At 33.0% G+C, this 12,940-nt stretch overlaps 1 protein-coding gene across 1 annotated transcript in view; it reads right to left on the bottom strand.

Annotated features, from left to right (window-relative positions):
• Positions 1 to 12,940, bottom strand: part of PCDH15 (protocadherin related 15) — a 1,828,063-nt gene that overhangs the window by 1,073,596 nt on the left and 741,527 nt on the right. The window contains exon 4 of the mRNA XM_025396095.1: positions 6,581 to 6,631. The gene's annotated coding sequence lies outside the window, so the exon portion shown is untranslated. The remainder of the gene's footprint in view (positions 1 to 6,580; positions 6,632 to 12,940) is intronic.

Below are 12,940 nucleotides of genomic sequence, written 5' to 3'. Positions count from 1 at the left end.
GGTAGGCCTGGCATATGTCATCATACAAACTGATTATAATTTTCTTGACTTTGGTGCTTGCAACCATCTACGTAAGATATCTTGCAACTCATCTACACCTAAAGTTGTCCTTTTTCTCTGAACAATTACCGCTCCTGTAATTCAATCTTCAATGAAACACATGAACTCCTGCTTAATTGTATACATACACAATATAAAGATACTGGATCACACTCAAAAGGATGAGCAAGTCAAGGAAGGAAGGGGGCCATATTAAGAAAAATAATATCAGAAAGGGAACCTTATCCCATGTTGGAAATTAGTGGTCCTTTTGACATCAATGCACTACAGGAAATACAGGACACGGTTGAGAAATACATTATCAATGTTCTAAACAAAATTCAAAAGGCAACTGAAAATTAAGAATTTTTATCATGTCTTTTGGGTGCCAGACCATCATGTCTATTCTATTCAGATCATTAGACAGTCTGGAAAAGATCGGGATATCTTTAGAGGAAATGCTGAGAGAAAAAAGTAGGCAAATTCTATCTTCTAACATACATTATCCTAATATGTGAGTCAGTAGCCTTGTTAGCGAGGTCACTGTATTGGGAGACAATTTTCTGACCTTCACACCTACTTTAGTGCAAAAGCAACATAGGATTCATATCTAGCAATCTCTCCTGAGATTATTACAATTTCTATGTCTGATCAATAGCAAGAGGACGGTGAATAAAGGTGTGGTCTCTTCTAGCCTACAACATTTGCGAGAAGAAAACTTAGATGGAAGAGTGATATATTCAGAGAGAGGTGTTTTGGTATATAAGATAGGTAAATGCCAAGGGCAGAGTATGGTCTCTTGCCTTCACATGCCTTTGAGAATTCAGAAAGCCTCATCAAAGTAAACTTGGTAGTTTATTATTGTCAAAAAGAGGGGCACTCTGAATTCTAGCTTTTTTAGCGGTCATAAGTTCTTACGTGTTATACACATCATCTTAGCAGAGAATTTAGCTAATAAGTGGACCAAAACAGGTATCTGTAGCAGGGACAGGTGGTTTTGAAGATGGTTGTAGAATGTGCCTCATTTATTATTATTGTTTTTTTTTACAGCCATCAGGATTCAAAATCAGACTTCATCACAGTGGAAAGTGCTGGTCACTACTGTGCCCTAATCAAGGTCACAAATCATGTAGAGACTCTGACTTCAGATGTAAAGGTCTGGGGGAAAAAAGAATGTCATATCAAATAATAAAGGAGGCAAAGGGCATAGTTCTTAACTTGACACATTTTTATTCATATGATTATGAGGACTTTCTGAGTTATACAATACCTGACACTTCTTGTTCCTCACCTCACATACACACACCCCCAGACACGACTTTAGTGAGAGAATTTGGAGGAAGCATTGGCAACACCAAAAGACTGAGCATTTTTTATTCAGAAGAGTCCAAATAATGCACAGGTAAACTACTTACATAATTGGATGTATTTATTTCTCCTCCCTAGCTAACAAGAATAGGGAGGCTTGTGTTGTAGGCTCGATTAGTTACAGTTTAAGTAAAATAAATTTTACTTTCTCACTAGATCGAATATTTAATTTTGTCAATAAATTTGTGTGATCTAACTATAAGAATAATGTGAAGTCATTTCCTTGAAAACAAGGAAAAATATTTTAAAATTAAAACTTATTGAAAAAAGCAGTGAATAACAGATAAAAGAAGAAACACAGTATCTAGTAAATTAAAAATGCAAAAAACATTCTCAGAAATCAAAAGAAAAGAGTAACCAATAATTAAACAAAAAACATTGAGATGCATGGAGGGTTAATCTGGAACATTCTCTCACCGAATTAGAGAAATTAATGAAAAAAGAATTATTGTAAACCAATAATTAAACAAATAACATTTAGATGCATGGGGAGGATTGATCTAGAATATTCCATCACTAAATTAGAGAAATTAATGGAAAAAAAGTGATTGAGAATGAAAACAATAACAACTTTTCTTTTTTTTTTTTTTTTTTGAGATGGGAGTTTCACTCTTGTCGCCCAACCTGGAGTGCAGTGGGGCTATCTTGGCTCATTGCAGTCTCTGCCTCCCGAGTTCAAGCAATTCTCTTGACTCAGCCTTCCATGTAGCTGAGTTTACATGCACCTGCCACCACGCCTATTTTTAAAAAATATTTTCCCTCAATTTAAAGGAAATCACATTTAAAAAATTTCATTTCCAGGCCAACTTAATGAGAAATGTAACATAACACATCTCCTCTTGGACTTTTCAAACGTTCATGACAAAGAAATACAAAAGATTGAGAGGGAAAATCACCCAAAGATACTGGAATTAGACTGATAAACTATCTATATTATTAGACACTGGGGTATATTAGACGGCCCTCAGCTTGAAAAGTTTCAGCTTAAAATTTTTATTCCAACAAATATGTTACACATGTTCATAGTAAATAGGAATTTTGAAATATGTAAAATAGGAAATTTAAAAAATTCTAAAAAATACACTGAAAACCAAAAATGGTAATACTAAGATTTAAAAAATTATATAAAATATGTTCTATAATGCACTGAAAATGAGAAATTTAACTGTAAATGTTTGTGTGATTGCCATTAATTGAATATACTATTTATTAAGCATATGCTAAGTGCCATTTAGCTAAATATTTTAATTAAAATAATATATTTAATCTGTAAATTATTTGCATGAGGTAAGGCCTCACCCCAACTGTTATCTCTGTATTCTCACTGATGATTTAAAAATGCTAATAAAGTAACTTGTCCTTGAGCAGAATAACTTACTTGGTTAGTGTGTATGTGTTTCGGGTGTGGGGGTGCATTTCCATGAAAAAGCATATAAATATTGTTAAAAAATTAAAACAATAAAATTTTAATCCCAGATTAAATTAAATTAACAAATACTGAAAACGAATTGGGTATGTAAACATTCTCTATTCCTCACTTTACAAAATAGAGAGTAATAATTTCCTAGATTACATAAAATATAATAATTCATACTTATGACAGATGAAACTGTTGTAGAATTTCTGAATTACGTATACAACAGCTCTAAGCAAGTGATGAAATTAAAGCTTGTTCTTCACAGGTTCTTAGAATGTGGCTATAGGGAGAAGAAAATCAGTTATGAAGTTCTAGATGAGTTTCGTTGTGATTGTAGCCTTGCTTGTCTAATCATCTGATCACTGGAAAAGCAGCATTTAAACAGTCTGTAATCTCTTTGCTTGCTGTTTATAATAAGACACTTATTATAATACATTATCAATTAATTTCTTGATAACTTTTGCTAAGCAGGTACATATGACATGATCATTTTAGTTATTTGAATTCAGAAGGGTTTTTGTTTTTTGTCTATTGTCCCATAGAAACATAGTCCATCTCACCAGAAACTTGTCATCTAGCTGGAGAGACAACACTAACACAATGTATTGTCAATAGACAGGCTATATAATGTGTACGGAAGAATTTAACAGTCAGGCTTGAAGAAAACCTTACGTGATAGCACAGGTAGAAAGGCATACAGAAATTATTTTATGAACCACCTAAGCCAAAACAAAAGTAATGTGGGCCAGCCAGATTTAGAAGTAGAGGATACAGCACAGGAAAGAAGAGATACAAAATTAAGAGGTTACTCAGATTGACCTGAAAGTTGAACTCCAAATTTTAAACATTTTGTTGTTCAAATATCAATTATTTGATTATCTATACCTGTAACAAGCACAATGTTGAAAGTGATTTTTATTTCTGTGTTAAAAATTCAGTTATTCCTTTAGCCAACTAGAAAGACACCAAATTCATAAAGAAATAAAAACGGAATGTGAATGAAGGAAGTCTGCTTATTATAGAGCATTACAAAAATAGGAGAGATAGAATTAGCCAAAGCAAGCAACTTCTGCTTGCTTAATGTCCTCTGGGCCTGTATGTAAGAAGTAGTGAATGTTAAATATTCTAAAATACTCTGGAAGCCTGCCTTACCAGCACTGATTAAAAGAACTGAATACCAAATGTAACCAACAGATTTCCTTTTCATTTATCTGCTACTGAGAATACTAAGTATTTTCTTATCTCCGTCACTCTTAGAAGTTCTCTTGCAACGTGCCCGTCTATACATATTCATCACTCTGACAGCAGAATCAAGAATAAAAATTCAGATAAGAAAGCATGATGTGCATTCTTTTATCTTTTAAATATGGACATACATAAAAATAGATATTTGAAGACAGCTTCTTAGAATGAACAATAAAAATAACTACAGTGTATCCTCATTTTACCCTGATAAGAGTAGAACAACGGCACATACTAATCATTTGGATTGTGGCTATTCATAATTCCTCTTCTCCTAAAAGTCAATCATGAAGGGCCCATCTATAAGAAATATTAGATTTACTGCCTCAGAGATTATACTTCTACAGATTATTCATAGCATACTACCACTCAGGCAGTAGGAAGAATGATCTAAGCACTCAGGTTGAAGACTTTGGAAATCATAGCAATCCTTGAGCTGAATGTCTGGCTGAGGCTTCATTGTACTATACTCAGACAAATACCTCAAAGACAAGAGATAAGTTTAATATTTGAAAAATTATTTCACCACTACTGTATTTTTACACCTTCTGTTCTCTGAATAACAGCTTAGAGAAGAGGATTTTGCCCCCTTTGCACTGTTGTCTCATTTGTCAGAGGCCAGTAACATTCTTTTAGTAATTTAACTATATGATGCCAACTAATAATACTCCTAAAAGAGGCAAGAAATTTCCTCTGCAAAACATTATTTTGTTTACTTTGGGATGTTTTTATTGCAATTTGTCTTTCTGTTTTGGTTAATAATTATTTTGGGAACCAAAGAAACAATAGTTCTTATTATTTTGAGGTATATGTCACTAAAAAGAACACGCTGAATCAGTCAAGGTTTTTTTTAGCCATACACATTAATCTACTTCTCTTTTAAAATTTGATTATTGGTGATAATATAATTGAAAAATAGCTAAGGGTATCTAAGGGTAGATATATATATTTTGAGATGGAGTCTCACTCTGTTGCCCAAGCTAGAGTGCAGTGGCACGATCTCGGCTCACAACAACTTTCGCCTCCTCGGTTCAAGCGATTCTCCTGCCTCATCCTCCGGAGTTGCCAGGACTAGAGGCGCGTGTCACCACAGCCAGCTCAGTTTTGTATTTTTAGTAGAGATAAGTGTTCACTATGTTGGGCAGGCTGGTCTCGAACCTCTGACCTTGTGATCCACCCGCTTTTGCCTCCCAAAGTGCTGGGATTGCAGGCGTTAGCCACCACGCCCAGGGGTATTTTTAAGGAAACAAAGTAGGTAAACATAAATGCAAATCAGTTATTTTTTATTTAACTTTCAATTTTATTTTACTATATTCAATTAGAAACATGCATTGAAAGTATATTCATAAAGCATTCACATCTAATTTTGCCTCCTTCAAAAACTAGAGGAGAAACAGCTGAGACATACGAGTTTGAAAAGATTCCAAATTCTTCTACCCAGCTGTTGACTTTTCTGAAAGTTCTGGTGAGAACATAAGAATGAAAACATGACTGAAATAATGAACTACAATGCTTCTTTCTTGATTTATTCCCTAGATTAAGGAGCAGCTGAATTTCCCAGCCAAAAAAAGAAAAATAGCTTAGTTCCATGAACTGGATTTTTACTTGTCATATGAATGCCAATTCATGTCAATAAGATGTTTTTTAAAAAATGTTTCTTCTCCTTAAGTTTTCCTAAAAGCCAGGGCCTTGAAGATTGGCATTTACTTTTCAGATTTTAATATTTCTGCACTTTCTTCCTTCCTTTTAGCAAGCACTCAGGCAGATAAACATTGGTTACATGAGTCTTTTCAAAGAGAAAAGAGCCACAAATAAGTGATCTGGCATATCCAAATGCTTTTGTTGTTAAATGCAATATTTTCCCCTTACAATATACAAAGTAAACAACAACAACAACAAAAAATGGAGTTTCTAATATTAAAATCTCAGGTAATAACTTAATTCAATTTAATATTAGGTGCTTTTATATGACTCCAATAAGCAATTACATATTGAGAATAAAGAGCCATACGCATATATTTTAAAAAGAACTCTTTCAGTGTCTTACTATAACCCAAATTCAGATTTTAGATTTTATGTTTTTCCAAATATTGATTACTTCATACTTTCCCACGATCTTGCTCCTGTGGCTGTTGGATTTGGACAAATGTTTCTACATGAGTTACATTCTGTATATCAATTGCTGCATGACAGTTGCTACATAATATGTTGCCAAGAAAGTCTTTGTTGGAAGGCAAATAAATTAAGCAAAACCAACATTGTTATTCTGCTTCAAACAATTGATCCTGTACTTGAATAAACCAGCAAATAGTGGACATCTCTATACAAGTGGGTTTTCAATAAAAGGAAAGAACAATCACAAAGTAACTGCAACATAAAAAATGATAGTTATAACTTGAATTCAAAAACCAACAATCTACTTATGATTCTCTTTTGAGATACAGTTCTTAGTTTGTAAACTGTTGATATGAAATTTTAAACACATACTTGAATGTTAAATAAAACATATCATACCTTATTTGCAGGTCTTTGGAATGGTATTTCAAAACATGACAATGCAAATTCCTGTAAATAAAAATAACTTATTCAGTCAAAGACATTTTCTAATTTGAATTGAAACAGCAATTATGTAGTTATTTAAAAGAAAACTATTTGTTAACTACCAAATATTTCTTTGTGGCTTCTGGTGTTTATATATTTTATAGCTTGTTTTATATGTTCTTACAGCCACAAACAAATGTTATATATGTGTGTACCATTAGAAATGTGTTAATTCTACTTAAATTTTGTATTCACAAAATGTTTTATCTTTAAGTGCTTTTAGATTTAGATATTAGATCATTTTGGAAACCAGTTCTTTAAATTTCACAAGCAGTATGGAAATGATGCATAAGGCATATTGTGTTTAGATTTGATATACTAGTTATTTTACCTAAAACTGAGCAATAAATATAGCTGAATATATTTGATGATTACACCTGGGTAATAAAATAGCTTATGAAAAAAATCCTTCTTTCTGTATAATATAGTTTGGATATCCCCTCTAAATCTCATGTTGAGATGTAATCTCCAGTGTTAGAGGTGGGACCTGATGGGAAGTATTTGAGTCATGAGGGCAGATCCCTCATGGCTTGGTGCTGGTGAGAATGAGTTCTCACAATGTCTGGTTGTTTGAAAGTGTGTGACACCACTCACTCCCACTCTTTATTGCTCCCACTTTTGCCATGTGAGATGCCTGCTCCTTCTTCACCTTCTACCCTGATTGGAAGCTTCCTGAGGCCTTCCCAGAAGCAGAAGCTGGCACAATGCTTCCTGTATAGACTGCAGAACCATGAGCCAATTAAACCATCTTTTCTTACAAAGTAGCCAGTCTCAGGTATTTCTTTATAGCAATTCAAGAACAACCTAACACATTTTACATATATTTAATATGCTCATTTATGTAAAAATGGAAGAATGATATATTTCACATTGTAATATTTTGAAGAATATCAAAATAAAGGTTTGGATAAAATAATACAATAATAAATTAGGGTTATTTTCATATCTTGAAAAAACTATAATTTATTTTGTTGGCTTTGAGAGAAGATACCTAAGTTAAGACTTAAGAGAAGATAATTAAGGAGTATTCCAGGATGATAATCACACTATGTTTTATTTATATTTCCCAGATTTTTCAGCAACTCTCACTTCTCTCAATAAATAAGGTAAAGATATAATCCATTGTATCATTTTTCTAGCCAATAAATACCTAGTTAAGTACTTATTGGAATACTGAATTTTCTATCCAATAAATACCTAGTTCAGTATTGTCCTAAGCAGTATTTATTTACTGCCTAGAACAAGGCAGACCCCTATGAAAGCACTTTCCTTTTTAAAATGTAGTCCCAAGGAAAACAGTACAAGAAATATTTTGAATCCTGAATATATAGATAACACATAGCATGAAAAATTGTAGTTCTAACCATAGTTTCAGAATAACATGTCCATTTAAAAAATACAAAACTGGTAAATTAAAAGAGTAGATGTATATTTTTTAATGTTACATGTTTTACTATAAAAGCGAAATCATATTTGGTACAATAAGAGCCAAAGGTACAAAATCATAGAAGAGGAAGGAAACTTGGAAAACATGAAGATTGAACTCTACATTTTTCTGCAAGACAGAGTCTTGCATAAGGTCATGCAGCACATTCATAACAAGATTGGAATTAGAAGCTCTCATAAAAGTAACGATTGCCATTTAAAAAAATTATTATTACACCAAAAGAAATTCAGCTGTATGAAGTTCCTGTAAATAATTCACTTGTTGGATTTAGAGTATTTATTTGTGAAAATTAGATGAATATAAAGTGGATCTAAGTTATATCCTAATACATTAAGATGATGCAAATAACTGATGCTGAAATAGTTTATCCTTAAGGTATTTTTTAATTTGTTAATTTTTATCTTGATATTTCAAATATTATTATTTATCACAAGGATATGAAAGTAAATATCTACTTAAATGGTGCTATCTTTCTTTTTCAGCTGTTTCTAAGTGTGAGAAAATAAATTTATAAAGTTTATAAACTATCACAGCAATGGTTTTATTTTTACTTCATGATAGAGATTAAAGGTGATTTCTTTCTTTCTCTCTCCTTCTTTCTCTCTTTCTCTCTTTCTTTCTTCCCCTCTCCCTTTTCCCTTTTTCCTTTTTCCTTTCCTTTCCTTTTTTTTCTAGACAGAGTCTCACTCTGTGGCCCAGGCTCAAGTGCAGTGGCACAATCTCGGCTCACTGTAACCTCCACCTCCCGGGTTCAAGCAATTCTCCTGCCTCAGCCTCCCAAGTAGCTGGGACTACAGGTGCCTGCCACTACGCCCGGCTAATATTTTGTATTTTAAGTAGAGAAGGGGTTTCACTGTATTAGCTATGGTGGTCTCAATCTTCTGACCTTGTGATCTGCCCACCTCGGCCTCCCAAAGTGCTGGGGTTATAAGCATGAGCCACCGCGCCTGGCCAAAGATGTTCTATTTATATTTGTATTACTCTTATAACTTTCTAACAAAGGAATGACATATTTTTCAAATATGTATTTCAGTAGAAAATAGATAATTTTTAGAGTTGCTTAAAATTTGCTGTGCATTCCCATAATAAAATGATTTTTTAAAAAAAGACATTTAATCAAAGTCTCCCTAAAATGTTTCTCAATTGCAACAATTAGTATTCTTTATCTGCCTATGCAATTAATTGTAAGAAAAAAATTAAAACATATACACCCACAAAATATTTACTGTGTTGTTGTCACTAATTGTTTAAATTTTTTACTTACTATTTAAGGCATGTTCAAACTTATTGATCACTATATACCAGGTGTACCTGGCATCTTTCTAGGCACCTGGAATATACCAGTGAACACATTTTTAAAAGTTTTTTACTTTGGACTTACTTGGCAGCAATACCCAGGAAATAAACAATGTGCAACACAAATAAAACAAGTAACTTATATACAATATTCGAACGTGACAATTTTAAGGGGAAAAAATGTGACTGTAAAAGAAGGTTGTGAGTAGGGTAGCTGAAACTTATAATATTTAATAAATGGGGCAGATTGAAGGAGATTTGAGGAAAGTCTTAAATAATCCTTATTGATTTTATCTAAAGTTTAGGATAAGTTTACCAGTATTTAGTTAAGGTGGTAACTAAATAAGTGATAAAAGTTAAACTTGTTTGCATTTCAAAAGGAATACATTAATTTCACTCCATTACTTTTACAAATAAAAATTGCATTCTACAGATTTCTTCAGGAATGCCTTTGACATTAAAAAGCATTGCTATGATTTGGTTTTTTAACACAAACATCACCAAGATATATTCCAATTTGCTTAAACAAAAAGTGTACATATGACGATGGATAAATGGCAACAATACATTGTTCTAGATATGAATTTCACTACTCAATAGGAGCATAGCGTGGAAATTAACCTTCAGTGACCCAGTTTATATCTCAGTCTCAATGTAGTAAAGTTGTCACGAAATATTTTAGTTTCAGAATAAGCAAGCCAAGCTACCAAAACTCTCTGCCCTTTATCTTGTAATTAGAGTATTATGATAGTATTGGTCACCAGGTAATGTTCAGATTGCTTTAGGAATTAATTATTAAAAGATGCAGCACTAGATTTTCACATTTAGGATATCATTTGTGCTCTAGACCTTGTGATAACAATAACCAAGTGAATATTAAAATAGAACAAAGCAGCCAGGTGTGGTGGCTCATGCCTGTAATCCCAGCATTTTGGAAGGCCGAGGCAGGTGGATCGCTTGAGCTCAGAAGTTAAAGACCTGCCTGGGCAACACAGTGAGACCACCTATCTCTACAAAAAATTAGCCTGATGTGGTGGCATCTGTCTGCCAGCTACTCAGGAGCCTGAGGTGGAAGGATCGCTTGAGCCTGGGAAGTGGAAGTTGCAGTGAGCTGAATGACAGAGTGAGACACTATCTCAAAAACAAATAAATGAATAAAATAAAATAGGACAAAGCTAGAGCATTAAGGTTACGGTTTTCTGGAATTGCTTAACTGGTACAATTTTATTGCAGAACTTCATCAACCAGTGTCAAGTCTCTATGAAATATATGTAATATTGCTTTTGAATGTAGATTTTGATGTTTATAAGACACAGAGAATTTTATCATCTGGTGGCAATATACATGCTAATAATGTGATGTATTCATGAATTTGCCTTATATTTTAGCAATTGACATACACACACATATTTATTTCATGACCACATTATTTTAGAGATTTACTCCTACCTTGAATAAATGTCATTTTTTTTTTCTAACATGTAGTCAATGTAATTTACCTGGCACCTACATAGACAGTCTTATGTAGTCCTTATGTGACTCATATTATAATCCATTACTTCTATAGAAAAACTTAACTGAAAATGACTTGATAATGCTTGTGAATATAGTTAAGATCCCTATTGCCTCTTCTAATAAATCAATTTGAGCAAATAAAAGTGAAATATTTGTAGTCATTTATTTCAAAAGTTCTAGGAATAAATCATATAAAAAATATTTGGAAGATAACCTAATTAATATGAAATGGATTAATTTCTTCTCATCAGAAAATCTTAATTTTATAACTGTGCATCTGAAGATCTTCTATATAAATATTTATTAAGAAAATTTACCAAATATTCATATTAATAAATTCTAGTTCAAATGATTTTTTTTTTTTTTGCAATATTACAGGACCCATTCTTCCAAAAGCTCATGAAATCACAGCTTCAAATTCACCTGCATTTTAATGTAACTGAAACAAGCAAACAAACAAATGACTGTCTCATTTATATTCAAAGAATGAATTTTATTTTATATCTTGATATTGAGTTGTTGGACTTAATAAGTTCTATACCTACTTTCATATATTATCATGTCAGGTAAAAACAAATGTGGATGCACATGTCATTATCCTATTTGAAAGAGCTGATACACCATTGATATTTTTTGGCCTTCTGTCCACACCCAAATCTCATGATGAATCATAATCCTCAATGTTGGGGAAGGAACCTGGTGGGAGATGATTGGATTATGGGGTCAGATTTCTCCCTTCTTATTCTCATGATTGATAATATTTTTTCAGGAGATCTGGTTGTTGGAAAGTGTGTAGCAATTCCCCCTTTGATCCCTCTCTCTCCTGTAACCATGTTAAGAGATGCTTTCTTCCCCTTGCCCTTCTGCCATGACTGTAAGTTTCTTGAGGCTTTCTCAGCCATGCTTTCTGTACAGCCTGTGGAACTGTGAGTAAATTAAACCTCTTCTCTTTATAAATTGCCTAGTCTCTGGTAGTTCTTTATAGCAGTGTGCAAATGGGCTAATATAACAACAAACCAGGAGCTATGTCATTTCTGGGCGAAGTATCAGTGCCCTTACCGAGGATGTGTATGCCCCCCTCCCCCAAATGGCTGTAATCTGCTCTAGATAAATAAATTCATGGAATGTCTGTGCCTTGGCTACATTTTCTCACTAGCTATTTATTTCAATCATCTGAGAGGGAGGGAAAGAGCATGGACTTCAAAGACAGCCATAGATACGCAGTTTTGTGCTGCAATTTTAGCAATCACTGTACTTGGGCAAGCTGCTTCATCTCCTTGAGTTACAGGTTCTTCTTTCCCAATTAGGGGGATTATCATCACTATGTATGTGATATAGAACCTAGCCTCTTTAACAAGTAATGGCTTTTATCCCTGATTTTTCAAATTGGACTTTGTTCTTTAGGTGGCCAAATATATATGATCATTTTCATTGCCCTTCCCTTACTCAAATGCCGAAAAGAATGACCTTCATAAAGATGACGGTTGGAGGTATGAGTCAGGAAACAGACTAGGTACGAAAGAAAAGAAGGGATACCAAGCCAATAAAATGAACACTACAGTGTTCCTTTGCATGGGAAGTGGCTACGTAACTAAACAATTGAATATATGGCTTTTCTGAAAATACAACTTCAAATTTTATTATATTCAATGTGTTTAAAATAGTCTTAGCAAAGCATTACTCATTACCTTTAAAGTAAGTTGAAGCTATTATTTTGATTCACAGGTTAAGAAAATATATCAAATTCATTTTGAAGACCATTCAGACTTCCAAAGTATAATAGCTAAGAATATGATGATCACTTTGTTTCCTATTAGAATGTTTCCCTGTATAGGTCACATATAATATTGTAACTACAGAAAACAAAATGAAATCTGAAAAATAAAAATAGAAACAAGAAACTAAATCTATTTTGTGCCATCTTTTTTTTTTATGGAAAAAGTATTTTATGAAGCATTAGAGAGCACTAAGTATAATTAAACTGTAATCCAGTATTAGAAACAATTTAATAATTG

The sequence above is a fragment of the Theropithecus gelada genome, chromosome 9 (assembly GCF_003255815.1).
Source record: "Theropithecus gelada isolate Dixy chromosome 9, Tgel_1.0, whole genome shotgun sequence".
In the NCBI taxonomy this organism is placed as follows: Eukaryota; Metazoa; Chordata; class Mammalia; order Primates; family Cercopithecidae; genus Theropithecus; species Theropithecus gelada.
The sequence above is the reverse complement of the archived record's forward strand: the minus strand, read 5'-3'. Positions and strand labels throughout refer to the sequence as shown.